Source organism: Pangasianodon hypophthalmus, chromosome 19 (assembly GCF_027358585.1).
Source record: "Pangasianodon hypophthalmus isolate fPanHyp1 chromosome 19, fPanHyp1.pri, whole genome shotgun sequence".
In the NCBI taxonomy this organism is placed as follows: Eukaryota; Metazoa; Chordata; class Actinopteri; order Siluriformes; family Pangasiidae; genus Pangasianodon; species Pangasianodon hypophthalmus.
In genome coordinates, this window is record NC_069728.1 from 7,683,155 (window position 1) to 7,698,924 (window position 15,770).

The 15,770-nt window shown below is 36.6% G+C and overlaps 1 pseudogene; it reads right to left on the reverse strand.

Moving 5' to 3' along the window:
- Positions 1–2,929: 2,929 nt before the first annotated feature.
- On the reverse strand, positions 2,930–4,392 carry LOC113545198 (polyadenylate-binding protein 1-like; annotated as a pseudogene).
- Positions 4,393–15,770: the final 11,378 nt, after the last annotated feature.

Consider the following 15,770-nt stretch of genomic DNA (forward strand, 5'->3'; position numbering starts at 1 on the left):
TGATGCTTGCACAGCAGTGGATTATGTTTACAGTGCAAAATTGCATGCCTTCCTAATATCAAGGAGAGGACTATTCTTCTGGTGATTAATCACCCGAGGCAGGTTAATTTTCTGCCTCCCGAGCAGGTAAGTCTAAATAGCAGTCTAAATATAAGTAGAAGGGTTTTTTTTATCTCATGGTTTAAAATAAAACATCTATAATTTAAAGGCAATTGATTCCTGTTTACTGAAGCTGCACACAATAAATTAATTAGCACGAGAATAGCACATCTGTGAATAGTGGAGCAGGAATGACATCACAGTGACATTGACATTGACCTTAACTTTATTGTGAGTACACACACTACATAATGAACAGGGGTGGAAAATGTTCAAAGTCAAATTATACAGTAGATAATGTGTTGAAATCTTACTCATTGAAAGTGGAAGTTTCCAAACAAAAATGTACTGAAAAGAAAGTTTAAAAAGTTGCTACTTTTAAATTAATACTCACACATTAAAAATTAATTGTTTTTATTCAAATCAATTAGAAGATGTTTTTCATTTAAAAGCAACCACTGTATTTTTCCTGACAACATTTCAATAATTCAATCTCTGGTCATATACATGACTAAGGTCACATAGTTTGCTAATGATTTAAAATATCATTCAAATAACCAATATTTACCATTATGCTAGAATTTGACTCGCTGCTTAGCCAATTTATGTTAGCTACTGGAGTCGATGCTAGTCTACCTGGCATTAGCAAAGAAAACAGGCTAACAGTTAAATATAGTCAGCATTAATAATTAATAATAATTAGCAAATTAGTGAAATCACCTCAACATGCTTTTTTTTTCTCAGAAGGCATAGGAGACAACTCATTATATACAATCTTTTGTGGCTAACCACATTCAAACACACATGGATAGCTGTAACTACATTAGCATGAGAATTTCATTGCAGATGATGAGCTGGTACGATTTTTGATAGTTTTTTCTAGCTTCATTGGATGCTAAACTGAAATGACTGGACGCTGAACAGAGTCTATTCGACTGATATGTAGCATCCAGTTTTTGGCTGGATGAGAGATGAGGCCTTCGAGATGTGTAACGAGTAGCCTACTTTGGAGGTCTAAATAAAAATGTAAGGAATCATGAATGAGTAATTTTTTTCCTGGACATGTAATTAATTAAGAATACAAAAATTCAGTTTCAATAACACTCAAGTAAAATATAATCCCCCCAAAATAATACTTAAGTATAATAAAGAAGCACAATTAAACAAGTATTTTCCACCTGGTACTGAAATATTGTCCTTTGTGACCTCAGCAGCTTTTGATACTGTAAATCACTATATATTTCTCTTCCATCTTCTCATGTTATTGTAGGAACTGCTCTAGAATCATTCAGATGGTCTCAGCTCTCTTTTTTATCCTAAAGACATTCAAAAAGTGCATTTGAATGTGAATTTTCTATATTCATATATATTAATTTTGGGCATATGTAGATAGTGTGGCTGCAAAATCCATGCAGGTCTTTGTGCTTTTTTGTAATCTCCATAACATGCATGCACTGCATGTCTTTTGCGCTTTACTTTGCATGAATATTAATGATGCTAAAACACCAATCCGTGGTTATATTATCTCTCTTATCGATTTTTCAAATGCTCTCTTATTGGGCTGACTGTGAAAACTCAAAACTCAGCTGCTCACACACACCAAGTCATCTGCACATCACTCTCATGCTTCATCAGCTGCATTGATTACCTCTCTTCTCATATTATCTACAGCTTCTCTTTAATCAACTTCAAAGTCTTTCACAGCTTTGCCTCTGCTTATGTATTTTTTTTTGAGCATCTCCATCCTTAGATTCATTCTCGCACTGTTACGTTGTTTGGCTGCAAGCTGCTTTTACCACCCCTTTTTCTTACGAAGCCTCAGCAATCATGGGCAGCAAATGAGTCAAACAATACCAGTGAGATTGTGCCTGGCTGGAGAGGAGCAGTTAAGGTCGAAAACCCTGCAACAGCTGGACCTTCGTTCAGCCATTTAACAACTCAGCCATTTACAACTTAATATTCTAAACAGAATGAAGCTTTGACTCTGTGATGTTAATTTGTTGTTGGTCTTCAGGAAAACATTCCTCAGTAAATATTCTTCTCAGTTAATACTTAAGAATTTAATACTCTTGAATTAATAAATTTACAATTTTAAAAGTTTTTTTTTTATTTAAAAGTTTCTCTTTAAATCTTAATTAATATGACAATAATCAAGACCCAGACCACTTTTTAATATTTGCAGTGTTATTTGCAATGTTTAACTCTTCTTTCTCTTATTCTTCTTCCTCTTCTTATTGTTGTTGTTATTATAGAATATCTTCAGGGTTTCCTGAAAGAAAAATGCAGCGTGGTTTTAGTCTACACAGCGTGTGTGTCTTTCACAGCTACATAGTGTGTGTGTGTTTGTGTGTGTGTGTGTGTGTGAGAGAGAGAGAGAGAGAGACTGCTTTAAGTTGATGGAACTTTTCAACTTAAGAATTTCATTTGACTTTTGTAATTTTTATCTCCACGTAAACTGTGTAACCTGTGATGTGATGATAATTCTAAATGTAAATCAAATACAACCTATTGCTGTGTATCACATAACCAATTATAAGCACATGTTTAGTTTTAATTAAAGATCCTTATTGGCTTGTAACTAGCTTCCCTTGCCTTCAGGAGAGCGTCCATTTCAACCACCTACAAACAAGCCAGAGTTGGGTGGATTTTCTCAACCAGCAGCAAGTTATAATCATCTGCAGAGGGGCGGCATGGGGGGGTGGGGTGGAGTCATCCAATCATCCAATCATCCAATCATGTAATGTGGGGCAATTTAATTGCAATCTTGAATCATTTTAATGTGTACCTCAGAAGTGGTGTTCACAATGTAGCAGGGAGACAGCACAGGTTGTTAGAGGCTCGTAATCCTCTGCATTTTCTGACGGGCAAGGTAAGCCTGGCATTCCTCTTGAGCTGAGCCACACCCACATACAGCTTCCTGCCCATCTCCCTCCTGGCCTATGTGGCTTTCTCAGAGGATGAAAAGCTCACAAAGCCAAATTCTCCATCATCACCTGAAGGAGACAGTGAGGAGACACATTAGGACATGCCACTGGCGATGTTCCAAATTGCAAGAACTCCTTATGCAGACACTTGTCATGTACCCTGTCATAAAGGTTCTTCATGTAGAGGTTCAGATCCTACAGCAGAGAAGGCAGAGTCAGCATCCTTTGTGTGTGTGTGTGTGTGTGTGTATGTACCTGCTCGAACTTGTGATTGAGTTCGGCCTGTCTCTCTACTTAAGTCTGTGCTCGGCCCACGTACACCTGCTTGCCGCTCAGCTCCTTCTCATTCATCTCAGCCAGACACACACACACACACACACACACACAAAATGTTAAAACTCAGTCTGAACTCTAGAATACATTCTAATAAGACTTCTTCATAATGTTCATTTCACGTTCAAATGCATAACTCATTCTGGTTATGTGAATGTTTAGAACTGATAACACTGTCTATTAGGAATTCTCACCGAATTTGCTGAAGATGTCTTTCAGCTTTTTGTCGTCCATGTCTTCACCCAATTTTTGATGTAGATGTTAGTGAAGACTTGGCAGTGGGAGACTGTCTCAGCCTCGTGCTCCAGACAAAGCTCCAGACAGAGTGTTCAATGGACCTGTAACACAACAGAGACACTGCTCTTAGAGTCTTCATCTAAACACTGCTGTTATAGTCTTTATGCCTACACCATCAAAATTACAGCATGACATTGACTGAAATACCCTCATATGACCCAATAGAGGGTATTTCAGTCAACGTCATTCTGTAATTTTGATCGCCTATGTATCAACCATACAAGGATTTCAATCAATGTCAAATGAAATTAGTTAAGCACAAAAGAGTAAATGTAAAAAGAACCCGGACACTTGAACCCAGGCTGGTAAAATGTAGTAATTTACAAAAGGCTTACACTATGTGGCCATTTAGCAGTTTGCTGTTGAGCCTCTTGATCGCCCAATCCGCTGCCTCTGCAGACTCAAAGTGGACATAGCCGTACCCTTTTGACCTCTTCTCATCACCTACCACCTTCAAGACAGACACATCATGTCAAGACACATTTATATCAAACAGAGCTAATACAGGACTTTAGTACAAAAAACATGCTAATCATGCTACACAGATGCTATTCAGAACCAAATAGTTCAAAGCCTGAACCTTGCATGACAGGATCTTCCCAAAGATGGAGAAGGTATCATAAAGGGCTATGCTGTCAATCAACTTGTCCAGGATCTTGATGAACAGGTTACCAATGCTGGTGTTCCTCAGGGGTGAATCCCTCTGAGACCACAACATGTGCATGGGCTGCCCCATAAGGAGTTGAGGGAACAAAATTAATTAAAGCTCATTAATTTCAATAAAAAAGACTAGGTGTCTATTACACTATGAATATATGAATGAGTGAAGGAGTTAATTAGCTTAATCTCACATGGACAAATTGCTTTAGAGAGAAATCAAACCATTAACTGAAGTCTTCATTCTAAGAAAATAAATAACTCATAAAAATATCTTTTTCACTATGCATCAGTATGATTAAAATATGTTGGAAATGCTACACTCACCCACCAAACATAGGTTTATAAAAGTCTTTCAATCCAAACCTGATCTACAATCTTAAAGTTTCAATTAATAGCTCTTTATTGTTAATGCAAAGCAGGAAATGGAGCTCTTACATCTCTCTAAAGGGAAACATATGAATATATATATATATATATATATATATATATATATATACACACACACACACACACACACACATATATATATATATATATATATATATATATATATATATAAAGAGAGAGAGAGAGAGTAGAATCTTTATTTACATGAAATATGTACATGAATTTCAGAGTCTCTTAGTATATGCTATGTCCTCTTTTTGCTTTAATGACGGTGTGCACTTGAGCTGGCATGGACTCCACAAGTTTGTGCAAAAGATTGTGAGGGAAATCTGACCTTTTGTACAAAGAAGTTAACATGGTCATTATCACAAATTTGCTTACATTTAAATAGGGACCTAGAAATAGAGCAGAATTGTGAATATTAAATATTCAAGATATTGAACCTTTACTTTCTTCGTTTTAAATATTTCAAATTTCTAAAACTTTCTATTTATTTCCTATTTAAAAAAAAAATAAATAAATAAAATCCCAGATTTTCAGTGTGGTCTCAGACTTTTGGACCCAACTGTACATGTTTAGATGTGTGGTCCATTTACTATTATGACATGTTCACCATGAATCTGACATTAAACCATTAAAACTTACATTAAAAGGTCAAACAAGATCAAATATTCTGGCATGAAATACACATGATCAGTTTGAATTCAATTACATTTCCTCTGTCCCATGTTCCTAACTGCATTGTTCTGCATCTGGGAATGTGAACTCTTCCAGGCCATCACTGCACTCCTATCACTTCTTTATAATTAAGCTGAATTAAGCTTAAGAGCAGGTTAGAGTCCATCTGTAATAATTTAATTCACCTAAAATACAGTTGCACTTGCAATTATAATTCCTGCACATTTGGCATGAGATCAGATCAGAGCAATTGCAATAACAGCTCGGAGTAAGACTGGCCTTTTCTCATCCTCTCTTACCAGCCAGCACAGCTTGCAAGTTGTGTGAGTGAAAACAGCCTGCAAATGAGGCCATCATGAGTAGTGCAAATATACAAACTCACTACTGAAAGCTGGCAGGAGTCTGACGAACACAAACATGTTAGCTACATTCTACACGTACAGTATTTGTCATTCTTTAACAATACTGTACAGCTGTATTGGGCTATATCTTGACTGTAGTGCAATAACTAGGTAGCTAGGGGAGTGAATTACAGTAATCACATCACCATCCCAGGGGTGATCATAAATCTGACAAATTGCTTGGTGGTAAATAACAGGAATCATGCTTATGTAATTTATTTTTCCAATAATATACTGATGGAAAAATGTAATAAACAGAACTTGGATAAGGGCTTCTATAAAATACCATATGAGCACAGAAGAAAGGGCCACCAAAAAGCTTACTCATTATAATGAATTGCTGGCATGTGAGGAGCTTGAACTGGCTGTACAGAGCTCTGGGCTTGGGTCCAGTGTGAGAGAGAACATAGTAGTCATGGGACATAGGATTGAACTTTTCTAAATGGCAAAAACAACAAAAGTGGTGAATATAGAGCACTGTTCATTGATCTAAGGTTCCTTGTTTGTTTGAAGGATGCCGTGATATAATGTTCACACAACTGTTGTTATTAGTTCAAGCACCTCACTATACTGACAGATTCAAAAGCGTATGATTCATAACAGCATGAAATTCAAACAATTAGACATACCGTCAAAATATAACAGGCAAATCACAGCTAGTGTTCTTTTCCTGGAAAATATTTGACACCGTCTTGAACATGCAGTTAGAGTTTGTAATTATAATCATATCATGAGAGATAAAAACATCCGTTGTGACTCATTCACAACTGTCAATCAACAATTTCATTAAAGTCACGCATTTTAATCAACTAGGATTTCCACTCAGCAGCCTTTTTAAAATCTATGAATTATTCAGACATGGAGAGGTGAAGAAATGTCGGCATAGTTCAATTACATAGCAGCTCAAGGGTCTAAAATATGACACACTTCCCAAGAAAACAAACCTCTCCAGCATTATACCGATGCTCCATGACTGCATGTTTCAGTTTTTGTGAGTAAGGATTATCATTTGTCCTAAATTATGGTATGTACAGAAAGTTCTGGACATCAGGAAGGGAAATTATGTTAAAATGCAGTTTGATGACTACCCTTCAGCATTTATCATTATAATTCCCTCCAAACTCACCACCATGTTGGAGGCTGGGACTTTGCCCATCCCTGTGTCAGTGGATCTCCAACTTCCTGTCAGACAGACCACAAGCAGTACGGGTGGGCAGAGATGTCTCACCCTCCCTCACCCTCAGCACTGAAGCCCCCTTGGGTTGTGTCTTGATCCCCCTGCTGTACTTATTGTACAGTTATGACTGTGTGGCCACTTCCAACTCTACCACCAAATGAAGTTTCCATTATGGAAGCTATATGTGCTTCAGATGAATTTGCAGCTTAGTGTTTATTACTGCATCACTTCACCCGAAGTAAAGATTCATTTCAGTGCCTTTGCTTGTGTGTGTGTGTGTGATTGGTGTTTCTTTTGTGGAAGCTTGGTTCTAGATATTTTAAGGATTTTTTATCACTGAATGTTGCCTTGTGTGTAACACTTAAAGGCCAAGCAATAGCAATGAGCAATGGCAGCTTTGTATTGACCTAATCCCACTGAGCAGTAGGGACCAACGATGCAAAGCTGTAACTTTTTAATGGTTTGGTAACACAGTTCAAACTCTTAAAAGAGAGGGCTTTAGAGTTTTTGCCAAAAACTGATGTCCAATTTATCTAAATCCACAGCAGTAGGTTGCACACAAAGGATTCCTTTAGCAAAGCACTTTTTTCTGCTTTTTAATGCATGGTATTAATGATTTTTCCCTGCTGATGCTGTATATGGCTGTTGTGAAGCATGGGACACATCTAAATTGAACTGCAAAATTCTCAACAGCATTGCTGTATTAGGGTTTACTGAGACTCTAATACACAACAATAAGTTCAGGCATGCAGTTCAGATTTCAGCCAATAATTTAACTTTGTAGCTGTTAATCCTTGGAGTTAAACTCACCGCCTTTCAAATATGACAGCATAAATTAGACTTTTTTTTTTGTATAAAAATGATTGATTGGCTAATTGATTCTTGCAGTATCTATTTCATATAAATTAATTCATGTATTTATTATACATATATTGCTGATATCTGTGCTACAGGTTTACCTCGGCCTTCACATGTGGACACATTTACTGATATGCATTTACTATGAATATCAATCTGTGCTCTGTTCCTTCTTGTACTAGCTGAGATGAAATGAGTTTATGGTCACTAGAATGCTGTTCCTGAGGTCCTGTGAGAACAACAGCTCTAATAGAAATCCCTGTTCCACACCTGCTGTTCTGATATCAGGTGGAGGAGAGCTATGAGGCTAGTGTGTTCATGTGTTCAGTTGTTCATGCTGCTAATGGGGGTGAGTATACACAAATTATTAGAGCTCAGATATCAGAAATCTGAAATTTGCCATGCGCATTTGTACTTACGGTACAAGTATAATGGTAATTTAAGGCAAAAAAAAAAAAAACAGAGACAATCTATCATGTTTATTTTTTGAAATCTGAAATCTTTTTGACAGAGCTTCAGCATTGCAACACTTTTAAGTCAAACACACAAAACGGAGATGTAATTTATCAATCAGTAAACTAGTACATGTTTTCAGATATGCAAACCTTTAGAAAACCACAGACTCAGTTGCTCATTTTTGAGCTATTAGATCAGCATACTTAATAAACTGGCATATATATTTACTGAGTTGTCAGTTTATTAAATATATACTGTATACTGTATACTGTGCGTATATATACACACATATACACTGAAATTGATACATCTGACTGTGGGCTGTATCACTGAGAGACGAAGGCTCTGCTATCTTGTACACTGAAGGTGGGTGAATCTCTGTGGAATGACGGGATGATGAGTCAGTTCTGCAAGTTCTCTTTACACATTCCCTGCCTAAATCATTCTCCAAATAGCATACATGACATAATTCACTGTTTCATGTCTGTATACTGATTCCTTCTTTTGTAGTTTGTCTGGCACAGAAGGTCCGCATTTTGCTGCCCTTTTCTCATGGATAAGAAAATTATATATAATATATATATATATATGCATGGAAAAAAAATTATATTGATTATGTGAAAGGATGTTTGGTGTTATTTTTTTTAATTGTGAATGCTTATAGAGAATCCTAACAAACAGAAAAGCTTTCCATTGAAACCCACTTTTTCCCAGCTGCATACAGCCACTGTTTGGTCAGATGTACTTGTGAAAAGTGCACATCATGTAACCACAGGACATAAAATAGCGGCTTAGTATCAACCCTAGAATACCAGAAAACAGCATGTATTAGCTTGTAATAAATATGCAAACTGGATGTTAAACATAAGAATAAATGGGTATATCTTGTAGATCTTGTACTGTGTACTTCTAGATAGAATGATAAATGTTTCTATGGGTATGATCATCCTTAACCAAGTGGACCTGATTACCACAAGCACATTACACAATATTATCTGTGTGAGGATCTCACTGTACCCTTCCTGTATATTTGCTCTAGAAATGGAGAGCAGAAAAAGTAATGAGTGATATTTAGGGAGTGAAATGGGAAGTGTTGGTCATATGATGTGGTTTGTAGTTCAGTGTCAGGCTGAGAATACTGGGAATTGGAGTTCATGTTTTTTGGATGGTTGCAGATGAAGATGTGGCACATAAACAACACAAAAAAGCAGGATGTGCTTTGTAATAGATAATTTCTTTCACCAATAAATAGCTAGAACCTGCATATCTCAGGTCAAGATATCAAGGTCAATCTTCTGTTTAATTTCAGTGTGCTATTTAAAATCGCATACATAGCTCGGCTAAATACATATACTTAATATATGCAGGTTAAAATTTCTAGGTAAGAAATTTTCCTATAAACAAAATATTCTGAATGTGAAGATTAGTTATCTTTTATTTATATTAAATGCATTTTTAGTGTTTTAGTTTTGTTCAGGGGCAATTCTAAAGGGAGGCCTTTTTAACCTAAGTCTCTACATTTTTGTTTTCATGTTTGTATGATAAAAATCCCACAAAGACGTAATCTGGAAAAGCCTCATATTGCCAAGCTCTATGGGCAAACCGGCCAAATCCAAATAATTAAAACAGCACAGCGAAGCCTCAACAGGAAATAAAAGCCCAAAGTCATTGGAAAAGAGTAACAATATAAATCCTGCGAGCGAGTCTAAATGAAGGAGCTGCTGACCATTAGTTCTGATGACAAAATGTTTTTAAAATGGTAGAGTCCAGGACATTTCTGCACAAATCTGCAGCAAGTTCTAAGAGTGTGGTGTAAGCAGAGTGAAGATTCAGGTGATAAATTCTAATTAGCGTTCAAAACAGTGCTGATATATGAATGCAGTACATTTTAAACAAGATGATTTTGTTTTTGTGCCTCACATAATGGTTTTATATTTGTAAGAATGATCAAATTTATTTAGTAAGTCTGTGTAACTGTGTATCTAATCTTTAATGATGTATAAGCATTCTGAAGAAATGACAAGCAAAGGCCATACAGCAAATAGCTGATTCAGAATCCTGAATTGCAGTTATATTAAATATCTAGTTTAAATCTGCTAGTGTAAGTTTATCTAGTGTAAGTCATATATCATACTGGTTTCATTTAATTTGATATTGCCTTGATATTGCTTCACAAGCAAAAGTCATGTAGGCTATTATTTATTGTTTATTACTCATGTAGTTGCTTTTTTCTGAAATTTGTATGAGCTCACTGCGCATGTATATACTTTGCTGGGACAACCTGTTAATGTTAATTTTCTTTCCTGGATCACCTAATTGCCTTTTCCTATTAGGATTCCCATAAAGGACATTCACTTTTACAATTTTAGGCTGTTGCTATGGATTAAGTCTACCTTATTTTTCCCCTCACTGCATGCTAGGTCCATTATCTGCTGTTGCACTCCACTGTGTCATCCCTCACAATGATTCACTGCAGCAAGCCTTTTTTATGGTGCACATGTCAGTAAGTATTCGATCCGCTGCTATATGTGTTACTCAAATTACCTATTGATTGATTCTAAAAGATGGCCTGCAGTTCCAGTTCCAGTTCTGTTCTAGTCTGTTATTCTTTTCTGCAGAAGTCTGGTGCTGGCTGCTCTCCACTGTCTTTTTCTTCATGCTTGCTACTTACTACTGACTGCTGAGTTTGCTATTTACAGCCTGCTGCAATTTTCAGCGTACTTTCCTTACCCCAGTTATCTGACTTCCCTCGTGGCGTTATTCAAAAACTAGCCGCCTGTATTTCTTGCACTGACTCAGGTGAACAAACTATATTATTTCTTTTCAGTGTGAACTTTACTTAAAATAACAATATTATTCAGTGTTCTGATCATGCAGCCTGTGGCACAAAGCAAACTGCTTGAATACTGTAAAGACATTTGCACTTTTTTCCCTTCTGCCTGTTTCTTAATTTATCCTTTGGATCTCTGTTCAAGCTGATCTTGGCATGTCATGTCTACACCAGAATCAGCACTGAACTTCACTTCCCACAATTCCCACAGTGGTCGTGTTCACAGTCACCCGATTACTGATTGCACACACCTGGAGTCATTCACCTCCACACGCATATAAGCACCCTCACAACATCGGCACTTTGTGAAGTATTTGTTCAGTTTTTGAAGGCACTATAAGTTTTAAAATAAATTATTATTATTATTATTATTATTATTATTATTATTATTATTATTATTATTCAGCTCAGAATTTTCACCTGACATACCAAGCCTTTGATCTTTGTTTACTATTTCTGTTTTTGACCCTAGCTTGTTTCATACTTTTTTGATTTTTTACCTCTTTCTTGGATACTCTGTTCACACATCGCCTCACCCATTGCCTGTTCTGTATTTTTGATCTTTGCCTTGTTCTTTGGATTTGTTTGCTATTGCCAGTTATTTTTAATAAAAACACTCTCTGTAATTGTTGCCGTCTCTGCTGCCTGACAGCATCCTTGCTTATTTTAATTACTATAATTGTGGATTTTGGACTGTTGGCTTATAAGAAATAATAATAATAATGCTTACACTTTTATGCAAGTCTCTGGTTTATGACACTACCACTTAAATATAAACAGATGACAAATTAATGGAATACAAAATAAAGTGATTTAGTAAGGCTTTGGGCTACCATGAGCCTCCAGAACAGCTTCAACACACCTTGGTGCAGATTCTACAAGACTCTGGAATGGTACTGGATTGATAAAACAGCATTCTTTTATGTCCCTCAATATTCCCTCAATTTTAGATCACTTTCATACTCATCAAGTCATTCAGGAAAGCCTTGTGCCCTGTGCATGGGGACAATGTCTTCCTGGAAAACATTGCTTCCATCAGGATAAAAATGTTTCATCAAAGGATAAAGGTGATCAGTCAGAATAAGATTGTATTGATTTGCAGTAACTCTTCCTTCTAAGGGGATAAATGGACCCAAACCATGACAAAAAAGCTGCCCACAGCATAACAGAGCCACAGTTTTCTCCTTTAAATTAAGAAAATCTGCCTGTATTCTTTTCTCAATGGAGAAAAGCTCCAGTTCCCTGTAGTAAATCACTACTAAAAGTCTGAAGGGTCTGAAATGAACATGTCTACAGAGAGAACACAAAGGTGACAGACACATGAAACAAACTCCATGCAATCAGCATTTAACTGGAGGATGGCAGTGAGAGTGCACCATGCAGCTGGATAATTGAACACACCAACAGCTTGCAACAGTAAAAGTGTATGTTGCTCCTCAAAAATGACTCTGCAGAATGACCCAGGCCAGATGGTAATTACCGCCCGATCACTTGTGTTCTGCTACTGAGCAAATGGTGCTTGTTAAAAGAACATCTGGCCCTATTATGGAATTGCATACACACACCCATCACAGACACACTCTCACTATTAAGTGCATGCAAGCATACTGTATTGTGTCCTATTATGAAATGAGAAATGTCACAAATACAAAAACTTTTTTGTTTTGTTATAAAAAATCTCAATTTTAATCTTTTAATCTAAGTTTGATCTTCAAATAGAGATCAATGATTTTTCTTCTTAATCCTGTAACTTTGTCCAGGAGAATATAAGCAGCCTCTCTGCCTTCACACACACTTCCTCTCTCTACTGCTGTTAATGCTTCTTCAGCTAATGTAATTGTGTGTGTGTGTGTGTGTGTGTGTGTGTGTGTAAATTTCTGCTGTAGAGACAGGGCCAGATGTCAAAGCTTATACAGAAGTTAATTAAGAAATGCCTATACAATCTTTCATGAGTGGCACCATGCAGATGACAATCTCACATCAGAATCATTTAACAATGAGGCCAAAAAGGCCAAAAACCTAACTTTAGAATAGTAAATTTTAAATGACTTACATATTTTTTAAAAATGACCTTGGGGGAAAGAAGTACATATAGTAACTATAAGGAGCAGAACATTATGCAAACCTATGTGCATGCATTGGGGTGTAACTGAATACAAGTACATGTGAAGTATTTTTATTATTTTTGCTTGCCAGCTTCAAGGACTAGGATCCTGCCGGATAAAACAAACAAACAAACAAACAAACAAAAAAAAAGGTTGTGCAAGAGTTAAAGAACAGCTCACTGAAGCTTGGATGGGTTATGTGGGGTTTCTGCAAAATTCCCATCCCAACAACTCAAGAACCACACAAAAACACTTGAAGCTAGCCCAAAATGATTGTTAAATGTATTTTGCTGTTCATAAGCTATTATAATAGGTTATAATAACCTCCACCCTTCAAGTAAGGTTTTTCACTAGATTTTAGACCATGCCTGTGAGGATTTGCCTGTTCAGAGACAAGAGCATTAGTGATGTCAGGCACTGATGTTGGGTGAGGAGGCTTGGGGTGCAATCATCATCCCAAAGGTGTTCAGTGGGGTTGATTGGCAAACCATGTCTACATGGAGCTCACTTAGTGCACAGGGGCATTGTCATGCTGGAACAGGTTTGGGCCTCTTAGTTCCAGTGAAGGGAAATTGTAATGCTACAGCATACAAAGACAATTTAGACAATTCGTGTGCTTCTACCTTTGTGGAAACAGTTTGGGGAAGAACCACATATGGGTGTGATGATCAGGTGTCCACATACCTTTGGCTATATAGTGTATTTCAGGCAGTTCAAACCCCAAATTGACCCCTTGTCTACGCCACTACACTATATAATACATGAAGGTGCTGACTGTGTGATAACTGCTTACAGAAGGCTCCAGCTTCCTTTGACTTTGTGTGTGTCATTGTGCAAAACAGTGTAAAAGCAAATAAGTAAATAAACTGACAAACAGGTCATAAACAAGCAAATAAACATACAGTGTATATTACAGTATATGTTTGTGTATTGCTAATGCCACTTTACCCAAAATTAATCTCCTGCTGAATTTATTCATAATTTCGCTTTAAAAGTAAAAAAATAAAAAAAGAATTAAAAAAAAAAAAATGCAGTAATAGCACTCAAATCCCATCAAGTTTTACCAGGTTCTACAGTATCATGACCAAAAATAGTGGACACTGTAAAGTACATACAGGAACCTTCAAGCACAATGTGTGTTATGGAAAATCCCTACTACTGCATGGCCTGGGGAATGTGTGAGCAAATGATGAAAAGGTTCAGATCTTGCTTCCAGACATCAAAGCATCAAGTTCAAAGATTAAATACACACCATTTGCAGGCCCTGCTGTACCTGAACTAATAGATCAGTGCTGCTCCACTTGCACTGAAGCCTATTTTGAGGCTGCTTGATTCTGACATTGGTGTGGGGTTTTTCGGAGCTGGGAGGTGCGGTCTAGATGTAAAATATTCATGCTTTATCCTATTTTCAAAATGCAATTTACACATAACTATTCTTCTGTTTCTTTGTTTTTTGTTTTGTTTTTACAGTTCTCCAATAATTAGATTTTTGAATACAATACACCTCAGTTTTTCCTCTTCTCCCTTCAATTTAAGCATTTTAAAGATCCTTATATAGGAACTGATTGTATACAATAGGCTTAGAGCTGTAGAATAGGTCAACTATCAAAATTTCCAGTTAAGCAAAAAGAGACTAGGCAGGCATTAAACCCAAATGTTCTGCCAAAACACCCACATATTGTGCAGCTCCATATGCAGCACCAGAGTGATTTTAAAGTAGCAATGTCTTAGCAGGTGTAGGAAACCTTGGAGTAGACAAGATGCTTAAATTATGATCGTCTTTGTAATGGCACGGGCTTGTAGTACATGTTAACTAATGATGTGTGCAGTACAGAGTACCGCATCGTAACTAAATATCCGTGTTGCATCAGCATTTAAACATGAGGTGTGTTTGATTTGTCTCATCAATGATTTATTGATTTTCTAACTCACTTTGTCCCTTTCAATTTTAAGCAGATACCAAAAGCATCCCATTTTCATAACAAGCTTAAGTAATTAATGACTGATGAGACAAAAACAACTTATGTGCCAAATAGGAATGGCTGTTGTCATACGATAACAATTACACAGTTTGGCAGCTTCAGCTAACAGCGACATTTTGAGTGCCAAGGCCTCAATCCTCTTTTCCCTTGCGTAATTTATTAAAAAATAAACATCTTCCCCAGTAGAAACATATTCTTGATTCCAACCACTCTATTACTCTATTACTCAAATTATTAAAGGTGTTTACTGCAAATAATAACATCTTAGCAAGTGGAAATATCTTGAACATAGCCAAATTTATTTAGGATTTCCTAGATGACAAGAAGCCAAGTATAATACTGCTTTCAAGTCCTGTTGAAAATATCATAATTATGAGGTGAATGCACATAAATGCCACCATAATGTCCTAATTACTGCTCGGGAACTCTTATTTTTCCATGAGCCGTGAATTTCTGAGTCAGGGTCTGTCAATAAGAAAAAGTCACAATAGCCCCCAATAAGCATGTGACGCTTACAGCTTTAAGAATTTTGATTATGCATGTGAATTAACTTCATGTTGTTGATGATACAAAAATAATTAAA